Below are 17,732 nucleotides of genomic sequence, written 5' to 3' on the forward strand. Positions count from 1 at the left end.
CAAGTTCACATGACCTAGGGACCATTTTGAAGTGGTTTGACCAAAGATTGGATGTTCAGAAGTCAACAGTCAAGCTGGATTTCATCTGAAACCCTAGAAAGTCAACTGTGGTCAACTGTGCCTGAATCATGGATTTGAAGGTGGGAGATGGTTTGAAAGGCTTCATTCATGTCCATACAAGTCTCATTTGACATGTCAAAGATCAAGATTGAAGAATTGGAGGTCAGATGAAAAGTTTCCAAAAATAGTAAGTGACTTGTAATTTCAAACTGCCAAAAATGGAAAGTTCTTCTCCTCAAATTTACATCATCATACAAGCTTCAAATGGAATTTTGTCCAACATGAAAGTTGAAGATCTTGTTCTCACCTTTCCAAAAAGTCCAAGAACACTCATTTCTCATGTGTGGTTGGCAAGTTATGATCAAATCATTGTCAAGAAAAGTTGAACTTCAAGGAGGCATAACTCTTGAACCATTTGGCCAAATTGGGTGATTCTTTTTTGAGCAAATCACATTTGACATGTACTATCATAATCCATCATCACATTTCATCAAAAATCATCACATCAAAAGTCCATTTTTCAAGTGTTCATTTTGCATTTTGGTGGGAAAAATAGCCAATTTGAAAAATACAGATGATTTTCACTCCAAACCACTTCCAACAGCTCATAAACTGAAATTTGGATTTGCTTCAAAAGATATTTCACTGTTCCATTGGATCTAATTGAAAGAGGGCATTTTGGCCAATTTAGCATAAAACTCCATTTCCATTAATCACTTTGATTTGGCCTAATCATGTTTAGCAATTGGATTAAGAGGAGTATATATTCTTAATTGTAACTGAATTCACATTAACACCATTCACTTTCTCAGATCCAAACAGAAAAATCACCAAATTCTCTCAAATTTTCCCAAAACTTTTTCACTCTTGTTCATCAAGATTCATCATCCTTCTTGCTTGTTCTCGTGTGATTCATTCTCTGCAGGTACTGTAGGATATCTATTGAAGGCAAAAGGTGGAAAACCTTGAAGAATCGTGGTTGTAGCATCTTGAGCTTGCACATGGCAGTTGAGGATTTCTCCAAATTGAAGTGGTTTTGAGCTGAAATTGTGCTTCCAAACATTCATCCATACACCATAGATCATCTGTTTCAGCATTTGAAGCTTGGAATCCAACAATCCGTGATCTGCGTCATCCAAGAGGTAGGAATTCAAACCTTCCAATTCTCCTAATTATGATATGGCTTTGATAGATCCTTTGTTGTATAGCATACTGCAAGTTAGATCGCGCGATTTAATTGAATATTGAGCAAGATATCTTGATTTTTAGTTTGCATGCCAAAACTTCTTTGCTTCGAATCTTTTGCTGTGGTGAAAATTAGATGAAATTAAGGATAGATTAGTGATCTACGAAGTGAGACGGTTCGATCCATATATCATTTGTCCATTTTCGTGACGATTTGTTCATGTGTTGAGATTTGATGATGAACACGGTTGAAGGTTGGAAAAATTCTCCAGAACTTGATTTTGATCCAAAATTTCGCTTACTGTTTTAGCGCGCGCAGTTTTTGAACGTGGACTCCCTTCGAGTCCTGGCTGAGCCAATTTCGCTTTTGGCTTTTGTATTTTTATTTCCACATGTTCACATAATTCACATGCCTCCATTTCACATTTTTTTATTTTTCATGGCATTCAAAAATTCATATCTCATGAACCAAAAATCCAATTGACATGCAATTTTTTGTGGAATGCTCCTTGTGATATGCTTGTTTTTTTGATGATTTTTAATAATATTGTGCACGGATAGAAAAAATAATTGGCTAGGGTTTGTTTTCACATGTTCTTTGGTGCACCATGCCTACTCTTTTGATCATAAAATGATGATGCTTCATTAGAAATTCTTGAAATTTTACATGTATGTTCTACACTCATTCCTGGTCATTTTGGTATATGATTTGTGATTTTGAGTTCCTGGATGTTGAGATATGATGTAATCTTTGTGAGTGTGACAATGTGTGTCACATTAATTTTTGTGCAACTTCTTGATTTTAATTACCATCCTTATTGAACTCAAAATGTTTTGAATTTTTGCATGAGGATGCTTATGAATGTTGAGAAGGCTTGTGAATTTTTCTGGAATTTTTGAGTGAATTTCCAATTTGATTGAGATATTCTCCCCTGCTTGACCAATTGTTGACTTCTTGTGAGACATGTTTTTATATGATTTGGGAAATTCTGGTGGTTTATTGGATGGACTTGAAATTTGGTATGTGTATTATAGACATCTTGAAGTTTTCCATGGCTTTGATTTCATTTATTTATCATGCTTGGTCTCTGTTTTATGATTGCTTGAAGTGGATGCATGTTTTGATGCCTTGTATAAGCTTGCTTGAACTTGGCTTGACTTTATGAATTTAATTGACTTGTTTCCCTTGATCCAAATAACTTGAAATTTGGTATGATTGTCATGTTATGAATGCTGTTTGACCATGAATGTTTTGGGGATTTATTGAAATGTTTGTGAGTTGATTTGAGTTGAATCTTTCTGGTTGGCTCTTTGAAGTTCTAAATTGCATGTTTTGCACTCTTTGCTTCATGAAATGATAATGGTTGATGATATGAATGTGAAACCACTTGGATTTGTTTCTTATTTGATTGATCTTGATTTTGGATAAGTTTCATGTTCTGTTTTGACTTTTTGTTCTCATTTTGACCCTAGTCTTGTACTAGTGGTTTGTGTTCTCACATTTGAGCTTTGTTTCAGGTTAAAAGCACAATTTGCTTATGCTTGATGATGTGCCTTCAATTGGAGTTGGCTTGTTGCTTGTTTATGACTAACTTTGAGTTTATTTTGTAGGCATTGAGACTTGAGTTTGTGCCATGTGGCTTGCACCTTTGTGCATTGACTGTTGTTTGACTGTGTAGTTAACTGTAGACCATTGTCTGTTTGCTTTTTGTTTGAGCTGAGTACTGATTATATTGGATTGATTTCAGGTACCTTAGTCGCTATAGTTCCCTTGTGAACTTGTGTTTGCTTTGCTTTCTAGCTTGAGCACTGAGATATAATGATCTCTTCTCCATGTAGTCTGGAAGACCTGGCCTGTTACTTGGCCAGGCACCTGTCTGAAGTCCTCCTTAAGAGGCAATGTTTGTGCTTGTTTATTTTTGTCCCCAAGCAGGAAAAGACCTTTGTTAAGGCAATTGGCAGACACAAGAGGTGTGTAGTCCACCTCCTGCTATTCTGTTGAGTCGTCCCTTGGCTCACATCACATGTTGATGCCTTGTGAACATTAACCCAAGATCAGTTGAGTCAGTTTCATAAGTGTAGAAGGGTTCCCACTTTCTGGACCCACGCTTCATTGTATGAAGCTCTCCTTAACCAGGGATAAGAGTTGTGAAGTGTTATCTTCACTCACCTTTCATCTGCTTCACCTTGACTCTCAATGTCAAGGTTAAGAGCTAACATTATCCTTCCAGTTGGCTTGCTCTTGCAGCCTAACCCTTTGTTTGAGCCCCATTTGGTGTGTATATAGTGTGTGTTGCCTGTAATTGTTTGCTTTGCTATTGCCTGTGCTTTAGGTTTAGCTTGCTTCCTGTGCAAGTTAGCTAGCAACCTTGACTTAGGGATGATTTGCATGATAACATCTAGGCTCGAGTCGTAGTCTCCCTAGTTGTGTCTCCCTTTGTTATCTGGTTAGGCTAGTCCTGTGTCCCTCCGTAGGGGAACTACGTTGCCCTGATCCTCATACCAGATGAGGTACGTAGGCAGGAGATGAGCTGATCTCTCCGGGCGCCTTTTTGTTTTGTCTTTGTGTGTGTCAGGAGATGGATGCAAGCCCAGCGATTGGCATTCTGTATCCTCTTGTTGTGTGCTTGGAAGCTGATATAAGTCCAGCAATTGGCATTCGGGTTCCAGTGTGGGTGTGCTTGGAGTCCGGTATAAGTCCATCAAGTGGCATCTGGTTTCCAGTGTGGGTGTGTTTGGTTTGGAAGCTGATGTAAGTCCAGCGATTGGCATTCGGGTTCCATGTTTGCTCATTTTTGTGTGGAGTTCGACGTAAGCCCAGCGATTGGCAGTCGATTTCCTGTGTCTGTTTTGTTTGTGTGCGTGAGCCGAGCTACGAATGCTCTGATTCTTCTTCGTCCAAGAAGGTACGTATGCATAGGATGCGATGTCCTAGCGAGCATGTTTCCCCAGTCCGAACTACTTAGACTCTGATGTCTATGCTTGATAGACTAAGTAGGCCCAGGATGCGACATCCTGCCGAGTCAGTCTTGTTGTTTTCTTGTGTCTCTTTCAGCCAGTGTGTTTGTTTTGAGCAGTTTTAGCAACCATTTTCCTTCCTTTTGTGCGTGGATCCCGTCGAGTACGACGGATGCGTAGGGGTGCTAATACCTTCCCTTTGCATAACCGACTCCCGATCCCATTCTCTTTGGTCGCGAGACCATGCTTTTTCCAGGTTTACTCTGAGCGTTTCCTTTCCCTCTTTTGGGATAAATAACGCATGGTGGCGGCTCTGTTGTTCTTGTTTCCCGCCGGTTTTTCGGTTGTTCTTGCACATGTTTGCTTGTTTGCCATTGTGCACTTATCATCATTAATTGTTCATTATTGCATGATCATCATTTCTTATCTTTGTGATCCATCTTTGGTTTACCCATTGAGGACAACTGTAAGTCCATTCATTGGCTAGTGTTCCTATGATTTGGAAGGGATAAAGTGTAAGACCATTTCATCTGGCTACTTATGTCCATTGCTTAATGCTTGTTTTGTTTGTTGTATGTGAGGATGCAATTGTAAGACCATGTTGTTGGCTTTTGTATTCCTATGATCATCTGTTGGAGATTAGAGTAAGTCCAGACAAATTGGCATCTGACATCCATGTCTTGTTTTGTTTAGGAGATTGGTATAAGTCCAGATAGATTGGCATCTGATATCCAGGTTTTGTTTTGCTTTAGGAGGTTGGAATAAGTCCATTTATTGGCATCTGACATCCCAGTTTGTTTTAGGAGACTGGTGTAAATCCATCTATTGGTATCCGGTATCCACCTTTGTTTGTGAGATTGGTATAAGCCCAGCTATTGGCTTCCGGTATCATTTGTTTTGCTTACTTGTTTTGTTGCCTATTCCTAAGGACACACTTGAATCATCTTCTATATGATCTCAAGAGGTGAACTTTTCTAAGAAGTTTTACACTCCATTCTCCCTACCCTCTTTGTCCTAAACCTTTTCACACTTTGAATTCAACTTTTTTTTTGACATTGTTGTGCAAACATCTTCATGTCTTTTCAAATTAGAAACCTGGACTCTAAGTCCTTGACTTTTCTAACTCCATTTCATAACACTTCTTTGAATCAATCCTAATCATATCTTGACCATATTTTGTGAATAATCATAATCAGTTAACTACACCCATTCAATTGTTTTGTGGCTTTGTCCATTGTTAACATGTTTTCATACATTAGCCATAGGTTTCAATTACCATAGTGGTTGATGTAAATCTTACCTTGTCCTTAGTGAGTCGATTGTAAGACTTCCGTACTGAAAACAGGGTTAACCCCTCTAGTACGTCGAAGCCGTCCTCGCATGGTGGATTGTTGATTCAGGTTGAGTTTTCTCCCATTGGTAATGAAAATCCTTAATGCTTGTGTTTTAAAATGATCTCACTAATTTTTGGAAATCTTTTAGCCGAACTACGGCGTTTTGATCCTTACCTTTGATGGAAGGTACGTAGGCAACGGGTTCATCCGTTCAAACACAAAAACAATAAAAATTGTACATTCTTTTCTCATCATCCCATTCATGTTTGCATAATATGTCATAAACAAATAAACATTTTTATACAACAAGTGTGAAAAGGGCTCCCTAGGAGTACCTAGGACGTTTTGGGTGCCTAACACCTTCCCATTGCGTAATTTACCCCTTACCCAGATTCTCTGATCTTTTTATTAGTTTTCTATGTGTAAAACTTCTTAGGCTTTTGTTCGCTTTTTAGCCATTCCTTAGGATAAATAAAAGTGCGGTGGCGACTCGATTCTTTGTATACTTTGCTTATGGTTTAATCAATAAATCATATAGCGACGAATACACCGCTACAGCACCCAAAACATCCTAGGTACTCCTAGGGAGCCCTTTTCATACTTGTTGCAAAGGTTATTGTTTGTGAAAATTTATTTGTGCAAACATGATTGAAGAGATGAGAAAAGAATATAGAAGTTTATTTACATTTTTGTTTGGATGGATAAACCCATTGCCTACGTACCCTCTTATGAAAAGATTAGGATCAAAACCTCGTAGTTCGGGTAAAAAATTTCAAAACAAATGAGTGGATTGATTGGTCCAAAAGTCGTAAGGTCTTTTGTTATCAAAGGGAGAAAACTCAACCTGAAAAACCACAAGTCCACCATGTGAGGATAGCTTCAACATGCTAGTGAGGGGTTAACCCTATAATAAGCATGAAGGCTCATTGTCCATCACTAAGGACAAAGGTGAGTATTACATCTACCACAAAGATAACTCAAACCTAATAGCAAAAGGTTATGAAAAATTTGATTAAGAAGTGGACATTGAAACTACAAAAGATATTTGAATGGGTTATATTTACCAATTAGAAGTGTGTACAAAATGGTCAAAGTTGACTTAAAGATTCAATTCACAATGAGTGTTATGAAAAGAAAGTTTGAAAATCAAAAGCATAAGGCTTAGGTTTCTAATGTTGAAAACAAAGTCAAATGTTTACACAAATAGTTTTTTGGTTTGGGTTAGGATGGAGAAATAAAGAAAATCGGGTGATGGGTTAAGAAATGAAACCACACTAGGAGTTCCTCTCTTGAGATCATATAGATGATCCAAGTAAGTTCCTATCCTTTGGAATAAACAAGCACAAAGCATAAGCAAATCAACCAAGTCTCAAAAGAGATCCTCAATGCAAGGAAACAGAATGCCAATACATGGACTTACACCCGACTCCTAACAGCAAAACGGAAACAGAATGCCAATACATGGACTTAGATCCGACTCCTAACAACAAAACGGAAACAGAATGCCAATACATGGACTTATATCCGACTCCCAACCATAACAAACAAATATCAAAAGCAAACACATCAAAACCAAACATGCAAACAATCATCACACACTATATACATACAAGAGGCTCAAAAAAAAGGGTAGGCTTTAGTCAAGAGGGGTCATATCAACCTCGACAAACAAGCCAAACTGTACAAGGGTAGTTTGTAGCTCTTAACCACTAACATTGAGAGTTAGGGTGAAGCTGATCAAAATGGAAATGAGGATGAGACCTCATGCTCTTAACCCTGGCCAGGGTGAGCTCATGATAAAGAAAGCGTGGGGATCCAGAAAGTGGGATCCTATTCCACTTGACAGACACAGGACAAAGATCTTGGGTACATGTTCAAAAGCATCAGCACGTAGTGCGAGCATAATGAACGACTCACTGAATAACGGGGGATTGGCTACTAATCCCTTTTATCCGTCAATTGCCTCAACTATTGGAGGTCTTATCAAGTAGCACATGCCTCATCTTGGAGGTCTTTGGCACAATTGTAAACAAACACAAACAGGGCCTCTTAAGGAGGACTTGCCAGCAAAATGCCTGCCAAAAAGGTGACAGGACTTCCAGACTACATGGAGTAAGAAGATAACTACCTAAGTGGTGTATCAACCACAATCCACAGCTCAAGCAAGAGCTAAAAGTAAGCAACTAATGTACCTGTACAAAAGTCAAACAGTTAATATTTCAGTCAGAAAATAACAGACAAACAGTGAATCTTTTCAACAATTACACAACTCAATGAACAATGCTCAAGCACTCAAATGAGCTCAAGCACATCAATTAGAACCTACAAAACAAACAAGAGTTAGAATTCAAATCATTTGCATCTCACAAAGTGAGAACAAACCAACCATCAATGCTAAATGTCCAAACCTGAAACACAAAGCACAATTAGTATATACACAAAACACTAGTACAAAGACCAAGTCCAAAACCAAACCAAATGATCAAAACAAAACTTAATCTTCCATATAATGCACATTCAAACATGTCACGAAATTTCCTCAAAAGGACCAGCATCAATTCAATAAGCAAATATCTCAAATGGCCTATGCTATGCAATGATCACCATTTTTGCACAAAGTGAACTTCCAAATTAGAAAATTCAAATCAAAATAGAAAAGCATGCAATGGCTATGAAATTTTTTATTCAAGTTTCACATGTAATGAACAAGCAACATGCAAAAAATCAGATCCAGAAGAGTTCAAATGATAGATGAACAAAAATGCACAAATGCAATGCAAAAAATGTGACACAAATTGTCACATTCATCTTCATGTGTCAAAAACAATGATAGCATATGAGAAAAAATTCAAACCAGTGCTAAAAAATTCACATCATGTATGAAGATTAAGCATGCAAAAAATCAAATCAATTGGATCAAAGATGAAGATTTCACAAAGCATTGAATGCAACATATCAAAATAGCATGGCATGGATCAAAAAATTCACACATTAAAAATCAGACATCAACAAATCATGAAAATAATATAAAAAAAAACTAGACATCCAAACAAATCTATGAAAAAAAATGGAGTTAATTTGGATCATTTTTCTATTTTTAATGATTTTTCTAAGATGAGAAAAATAGTTCAAATAAAAAAATAAAATGGAGGGAAAAGAAAACATTTGAATAAACTCAGAATTAACATGAGCCATCAGATGAGGCGCGCAATGTAATCAAACGGTCCTCATTCAAATATTAAAACTCACCGTTTCACTTAACACAATCACCACAGACATCAGCAAGTCAAACGTACGCATGGCATGGTCAAAGGAATGATATCCAATAGATCTCACACGCGAGTGTCACATTACGTGAAAAACCGGCGGGAAAAAAAAACAACAGAGCCGCCACCGTGCGTTATTTATCCCAAAAGAGGGAAAGGGAACGCTCGAAGTAAACCTGGAAAGAACATGGTCTCGCGACCCGAGATGGATGGGATCGGGAGTCGGTTATGCGAAGGGAAGGTATTAGCACCCCTACGCATCCGTCGTACTCGACGGGATCCACGCACAAAAGGAAGGATAATGGTTGCTAAAAACTGCTCACAAACACAAACATACACTGGCTGAAAAGAGACACAGAAAACAAAGAAAACTAACTCGGCAGGATATCACATCCTGGGCCTACGTAGTCTGTCAGGCACAGACATCAGAGTCGACGTAGTTCGGGACAGGGGGAAACGTGCTCGCTAGGATGTCGCACCCTATGCATACGTATCTTCTCGGACTAAAGAAGAATCAGAGCACTCGTAGCTCGGCTAACGCACGCCAAACAAAACCACACAGGAAACCGACTGCCAATCGCTGGACTTACGTCAGACTCCACACAAAATAGGCAAACATGGAAACCGAATGCCAATCGCTGGACTTACATCAGACTCCGAACCAAACGCACCCACACTGGAAACCAAATGCCAATCGCTGGACTTACATCGGACTCCAAGCACACGACAAAAAGATACGGAATGCCAATCGCTGGGCTTACATCCATCTCTTAACACATACAAGAGACAAAAACAAAAAAAAGGGCGCCTAGAGAGATCAGCTCATCTCCTGCCTACGTACCTCATCTGGTATGAGGATCAGGGCGACGTAGTTCCCCTACACAGGGACAAAGGACTCGCCTAACCAGAGACTGGGAAATGACATACTAGAAGGGAGACTAACTCGAGCCTAATAGTTACCATGCAAATTCACCATGGTCCTAGGTCAAGGTTTCTAGCTAACTTGCACAGGGAGCAAACTAAACCTAAGCGGCACAATCAAAGCAATCAATCACACAAATAGCACACACTATATACAAACAAAGTGGGCTCACACAAGGTTAGGCTGTGAAACACAAGCCAACTGGAATCGGGTGATGTTAGCTCTTAACCCTAACATTGAGAGTTAGGGTGAAGCAGATGAAATGGAAAGTGAGGGGTGTGCCTCACAACTCTTATCCCTGGCCTGGGAGAGCTTGACTCAAATAGAAGGTGTGGGAGTTCAGAAAGCAGGAACTCTTCTATCCACATGACTGACTCAACAAGGATCTTGGGTTAATATCCACAATGCATCAACATGTGATGTGAGCAAAGGGATGACACACTGAATAGCAGGAGATGGACTACACATCTCTTGTATCTGCCAATGCCTCTTCACTTAGGTGGTCTTTGATATGTACAGGAGACAAAGATAAACAAACACAAGCATTGCCTCTTAAGGAGGACTTCAGACAGGTGCCTGCCCTAGTAACAGGACAGGTCTTCCAGACTACATGAAGTTAGAGAAGTTATACCTCAATGCTTAAGCAATCAAGCAAAGCAAAAGCAAGTTCACAATGAACTTAAGCAACTAAAGTACCTTGTTGGAAGTGCAGAAGTGAAACAGGTAGATTCAAGTCCTGAAATGCAGAAACAGTTGCTCCTCAGCTTTTGAATGAATGAATGGAGGAAAGTTTGAGTGTTAATCGTGCTTGATTTGGCCAAAAAATCCAACTGCCATTGATGGAGGTGAGCTTCAACAGTTCCAAATCAGCTCGAAAATTGATGGATCTTGCTTCCAAAAATGCTCCACTATGCTCCTATGTGATGAATCAACCAAGAACAAGGCAATGCTTTTGCAAAAGTTTGATGAAAATTGAGAGAGAAAGTTTGAAGCAATTTTTCAGATCTGGAAATTAGGAGGTGTTAATGCTGAAATCTGTTAGGGTTTCACTTATATATCATCTGTTAATCAAGTTCTTAATCATGTTTAGGCATTTGGCAAGTGAAATTAGTGAAAACAAGTGTTTATGCAAATTGATATTTCCACCTCTATGCATGGTATGAATGGAACAGTACACGAATTTGGGCTTGAATCCACTCAAAATTCTGTTTGTAAGCCAATGGAAGTGTTGCCATGTGTAAACAATGCATTATTTTAAAATTTGAAAATTCCATCCAAAAATCAAGTGAAAAATCAAATGATTATGTGATGGAAATACATGGCTTATGATGCATGATTTGGATAGTATATGTCAAGACATGAATGTTGCAAAAAGAACCACTCCAATTGGCCTTATGGTGTGAAAGTTATGCATGTTTAAAGTTCAAAATCACTTGGCGAAGACTGATCCATATCTTTTCAACCACACATGAGAAATTCATGTTCTTGGACTTTTTGGAAATGGGAGAGCAAGATCTATAACTTTCATGTTGGACAAAATTTCATTTGAAGCTTTCTTGATGATGTAATCTTGAGGAGAAAACCTTTCCATTTTTGGCAATTTCAAATTACAGGTCACTTACTATTTTTGGCAAGTTTTGATCTGACCTCAAATTCTTCAATGTTGATATTTGAAATGTCAAATGAGACTTGTATGGACATGAATGAGGCCTCTCTAACCATCTCCCACCTTCAAATCCATGATTGAATTGACAGTTGACTTTGGTTGACTTTCTAGGGTTTCAGATGAATTGCATCTTGACTGATGATCTTTGAACATCCAATCTTTGGCCAAACCACTTCAAAATGATCCTTGAATCATATGAACTCATTGCACCAACCCTAGGGCTTTGATCTCAAGGAAAATGCACTTGCTTGCTTGCACAGCTGAATCTCATGACCAGTCTTGACTGATGACTTGGTGAACTATGTAAATGTTAATGCAATGTTAATGACCTAAAATGAAAATGTATGTACAAATGGGAGGTGCAAATTTGAGGTGCTACAGGTGCCCCTATTCAATCAACTGGGAACCCGAACGGATGAGAGCAACGGCTGTCAGACTTTCAGGGTGAACAGGGATTGAATACCAAAAAACCGTAGAAATTTGCACTCTGCGGGGATCCAAGAAAGGAAAATTCATCAACGGGCGCTTCCACTGGGATCTGATACTTATTACTGGGGATTTTGATTTTTTCCAGAAAAAGGAACCACATCCAGACATCGAAGGACGATGAATGGGAATAGAAATCACAACTAGACGCCAACGGACGCCTAGGAAAAACTCGACGTTTATCGAAACCAACAGAGAGGTAACCAGACATCAACGGATGAATGGGAAAGAGAGACAACCATACGTCAACGGACGAAATGGGAAAAACTCAACGTTTACCAAGACCAACGGAGAGGTGACCAGACAGGACGATGACTGGAAAAGGAGATACAACTAGACGTCAACAGACGAATAGGAAAAACTCAATGTTTATCGACACCAACGGAGAGGAGAACTCTGTTTGGGGAAACAGAAAGATGTTACGAACATTAAAAGATGATGTTTACCGACATCAAACAAAGGATCGACCAGACATTTACTGATGAATGGGAGAAAACTCGACGTTTACCGACATCGAAAGATGATGTTTACTGACACCAAAAAAAAAGATCGACCAGACATTTACTGATGAATGGGAGAAAACTCGACGTTTACCAACATCGAAAGATGATGTTTACTGACACCAAAAAAAAAGATCGACCAGACATTTACTGATGAATGGGAAAAACTCGACGTTTATCGACACCAACGGAGAGGAGAACAGACATTAACGGATGACCTGTGGGGAAAATACAACTAGATGTCAAAGGACAACTAGGAAAAACTCGACGTTTATCGACACCAACGGAGAGGAGAATACTTCACTGGGGAAGGAATACAACTATACGTCAACAGATGCATAGGAAAAACTCAACGTTTATCGAAACCAACGGAGAGGTTATCAGACATCAACGGATGACCTGGAAGAAAGACTCGATGTTTACCGACACCGAAACAATGGTGTTTACTGACACCAAGGAAAGAAAACACACGGGTGCTGACAGGACACTTACTGGTATCAAGAGAATGACATATTCTTATGTCGAGACAAGGTCAATCACTTGCCGGGGACCACGCTGGGGGGTCAATCAAACTTCCTTTCACGGACAAGTGGGGAAATAAATCTCTCGGGAGATATCAATCCTGAATGCTGTCAGGAGCAACTGTAGCAAACGCTGTGCTGAAATACGATCCACCTCGGCTGGGGATATGATAATACTGGTGTAACATATGTATGTATATGTTTGATTTTTATGGCGAAATGCTCCATATTGAATGGAAATGCTACGCGATTTGAGGATGCAATGATGATTACTATACGCAAAATGCAAATGCAGGCGAACCCTGGCTGGGGAGAAACAAATTGCTCGGCTGAGTGCACAGAATCTGATTTGATCCCCCAACTCCGTGGGGACGAACCACTGCTGCTGGGGAACAGATGATCCTTACTGGAGACGACCTCTACTGAACCCGATCCGCTTGAGGACACCGCTGGGGAAACAATCTAATTCCAATTCGCCTGGGAAACAACAATCTTCCGACTCAGTGGGGAAATACCAGTTCTCAAACCTGCTGGGGATAGACCAACTCTCAGGCCTGCTGGGGAGAATACTCTTCACGACCCTACTGGAGATTTGCAGTCAATCTCAGAACTGACTGCTGAGGTAACCCTGCTCTTACTTCGCTGGGGAGACGACCCCTAAATCTGTCTTGGATAAAAATCAACCTCCCACACTACTGGACAGTGTTAACAATCCTTTTGAATAAACGGTGGCTCTTGCTTAGCCAGCAATCAAAAGATAATATCCTGCGAACAGCAATACAAACATGCCCCAGGGGATTGCATGGACACAATACACCCAAGCGTACTCAACATTCAAAATCATTTTCAAATGTCTCATCTTTCTGCACATTATTGTCTGGCCTTCATGTTTTTATATGCAATGTTTATCAAAAATTCAGACGTTTTTGCAAACAAAATAGTAAAATAAAAACAAGAGAGCAATTTATCTGAATAACGACTTTTATTGATTGAAAATGGCCCTGAAAAGGCAAATACATCAGGAAGCAATTCCTAGGAAGAGGTAATTGCGCACAAAAGGATAAATATTTACCCTAATGGCAATGGGAATACGGCATCCACTATTTCCCAATTCTGTTATGACTCATAGATCTTCAATTTCTCCCCAAATCCCTTGCTTTTGGAGAAGAATGATTGGACTGGTCATATCCTTCGAGACGGTCGACGTCGAAGCGCGATGAAATATAGATAACTCAGACTGTAGCCTTCGCTCTAATCCCTCTTTTGCCTGGATCGCCCTTTCGGGTTTTCAATCCACCGGGATACCCATTTTTGCCTAAGCCGCCCTCGCAGGTTTTCGACTTACCGGGTGTACAATCTTTTCATTTATATCCCTAACTTTTGTCCGAACCTTTTCTTTCTGTTTTTTTTGGTTCGCCGGGATGCCCCTTTTTTTGCCTGGACTCTTTTTCTTTTTGTCCAGCGGGTCTCTTTTTTTACGAAGTATCTTCTAACTGCGTCCGCCTTCACAGGGTATGGAAAATCTTTGTCATCCATGGTCGTTGACAACAACGCTCTTTCAGAGAAAACCTTCTTGACCACGAATGGGATCCATAACTGTATATCCGCTTGCCCCTACGATCGTCGAGGAGGAAGGATCCTTTTCAATACAGCTCCCCCACGTGGTACGCACGAGGTCGCACTTTTCGGTCAACAACACGCTTCATTTGCTGGGTACAATTGCCCCACGACCAGTAACTGCCAGCCTCTTTTCCTCAGTCAGGCTCAACGTGTCATACCGAGTCCCTATCCACTCGACCTTCTCTAATTCCTCATCCATCAGGGCTCTCCACAATGGGATCTAGACTTCAGTAGGTAATACCACTTCTATCCTATACACGAGCGAGCGCGACATTGCCCCAGTAGACGTACGCACCACAGATCAATACCCAGGATACAAGCTTCGTGCTCAGCCACCATTGTTGGTGCATTCAAATGTTATCCGGGGAACAAAATGAATGTGGGATCTTTTGGCGTAACAAAAGCGGCACTAACTCATCCACATTAACCTCCCCCATCAGACATCAGAATCCGTTCGGATTCAGGGTCAGGCCCCTCCTCCGGGATCGGTTCCTCACAATCTTTCGATTTGAGCACCTCGAGATGTCCTCATCAGGGAAGTCAAACTTCCTTGGTTGATAATCCTCAATGGGTTGCTGGGCGATGTAATTGGCCAATACACTCCCCTCTACTGCTTCTTGAAAGGTGTACTGAATATTTTATTCAATCAACATCATTGGCCCTTTCGCCACCCGTCTGGTCAATGCTAGCTTCTCAAACGCATACTTGATCAGATCCATCTTGGACATCCACAAAGTGGTATGAACCAACATATACTGTCTTAGTCGGCGAGCAGCCTATGCCAAAGTACAACAAGTTTTCTCGAGCAGTGAATGTATTGTTTCACAGTCGATAAACTCTTTGCTAAGCTAAATTGCATACTCTTTTCGACCAGACTCGTCATGCTGACACAATACGCACCTCATAGGCCCCTCGAGGGCCGTCAAGTACCAGATTAACAGTCGTTCCTTCCACAGGAGGCATCAGAATCAGAGGTTCCTGCAACTTATTCTTTTTCAATGCCCCTTGGCAATATCCACCTGACCGTTTGCTCTCTTTTTTTTGTTTCCAGTTCAGGCATTCCTTGCATTGCTTTTTCTTTTTCTTTTCTTTTCTTTCTTTCTTTCTTTTTTTTTTAGCAGGATCGACCTCGATTCCTCTTTCGTTCACAATAAGCCTCGGCAACTTACCAGACAGCACTCCACAAGTGCACTGATTCTGACTCAACCTCAGTCTGAGTTGTTTCGATCCGGTCAAACAACTTGCCCCGAATCCACCAGATGCCCCTCTTCTGCTTGGGACTTTGCTATCCTGTCATCAACATAGCATTTGATTCCACGATGAATCATATCATGAAACAAAGTCACTCTGATACGTGGCACCGACGTTCTGTTTCTCTAGAGGACAGTCTTCTCTCCATGGTAGCTTGTGCCCCACGACATCGGTATCCAACCCTGGCATATCCTGACACGACCAGGCGAAGGCATCCACATGCTCTTTTAACAGGGCTACCATTCTGCTCTCGACTCGCCTCTAAAGCGGCCCCAACTTTCACTTCCTTTCTGACCTCTGCGGTGCTTGGAGTAACAATCTTGAATCTCTCCTCGTGCGGCTGAATCACCCTCTCCTCTTGTCTTAACAACCTGGCTAATTCCAGCAGATCACAATCTTCTTCGCCTTATTCTTTGGCATGATAGATCGGATTGTCGAAGTCATATAGAGGTGTAACCGAATTGTTATCAACTAGATCAGGAGAATAGTCACTTTTGAAGTCGGAACAAGACGAATCAAAAGGAAAGAAAAATGAAAATAAACATTGCCATTTTTATTTTTTTAAACTGCAAAAATAAATGAAAAACAGAAAACACAGCTTTTAATCACAAAAAATATCCATTTATTACTGATGCAAAATGTTGCAAAATGAAACACATGAGATGGCCCTTACAATGGACCATTACGTTTCGGGCAAAACGTATGGCTTTCATGCAAACAAAAATTGAAAAACAGAAATACTACACTTCAGAATGAGGGACAGTGATGATCTTGGAGGCCTTCCAGTTCCCTGGTACGCACAATTTTATCCACGACTCAAGCTCGCGGTCACAGTCAATCTCTTCACCCACTGTACAGGCGTGACCTGGATCCAGCATTCCGGCACTAACAAATGTGAACGGTGGACGACGTCCTCTGTTCTGTCTAGACGACTCTTGATCTGGCTGATAGCCAACCCCGAACATATCCGCTTTCACCATAATGTCTATGATCTTTCCCCAGCCTAGGGCTTCTCTGTTCTTCACCACTTCCATGGCCTGTTTGTAAGAAGAAATAGACATCTTCTTCTCTTTCTCAGCACAGATGGCGTTCTCCACCCTGACGGTTTCAACTGCCTGACTTGGTGTTTCGAATTTTCCACCATCCATTTCTACCTCCGACATTCTCTGGGTCGTCTCCCTCATCATTGCACACTCACTTGTGGCGACAGCCGCACAACAGTTATCAATACTAGGGAAAGCTCCACTCTTCATCAGATGTTTTGAGACCACAGACACTGAGGTTTTTAACTGATCCCTGTAACACCTCAAAATTTGCCCTCCTCTCTTGGGACTAGCTTAACATATTACATATCATTTTTAGGTCATTAGGCATTGCATATTGCATATCATGTGGTTACATTGTGCAAGCCATTCTCCCAAGTCTTGATCAGAAGATAGGAGGTCATGTGCAAGCTAGGGTTTCATTGGACTGGTCATTAATCATCTGAGGATGTGGAGGTCCAAATTAGGGTTTCATGATTCTCAAGGAGATTGGTCTTCATCTTGATTGAAATGATTCATCATCATCATCATGGTTTGTCATCATCAAGTGTTGAAGCATATTTCTTGAGATTAGGGTTTTGACTACTGGTCAACCCTAATCAGTTGTACTGGGCCAATCAGGGTTTGTGAAGGAGATGAGGTTTCAATGGATATGGGGATCATCATGTGATTATATTGAGCTTATGGAGGCTAGGGTTTCATCCTTGAGCCATTTCATCAGAAGATTGGGGTTCAGATTAATCAGTGCATTGCCAAATTCATCTATCAGTTGAAAAGTCAACTGTGGTCAACTGTGCTTGATTTTATGGATTTGGAGGTGGGAGAGAGTTGGATACACTTCATTCATGTTGAAACAAGTGTTATTTGACATGTCAAAGCTCAAGAATGAAGAAAATAAAGTCAGGACAAAAATTGCCAAA

Source organism: Lathyrus oleraceus, chromosome 6 (assembly GCF_024323335.1).
Source record: "Lathyrus oleraceus cultivar Zhongwan6 chromosome 6, CAAS_Psat_ZW6_1.0, whole genome shotgun sequence".
Classification (NCBI taxonomy): domain Eukaryota; kingdom Viridiplantae; phylum Streptophyta; class Magnoliopsida; order Fabales; family Fabaceae; genus Lathyrus; species Lathyrus oleraceus.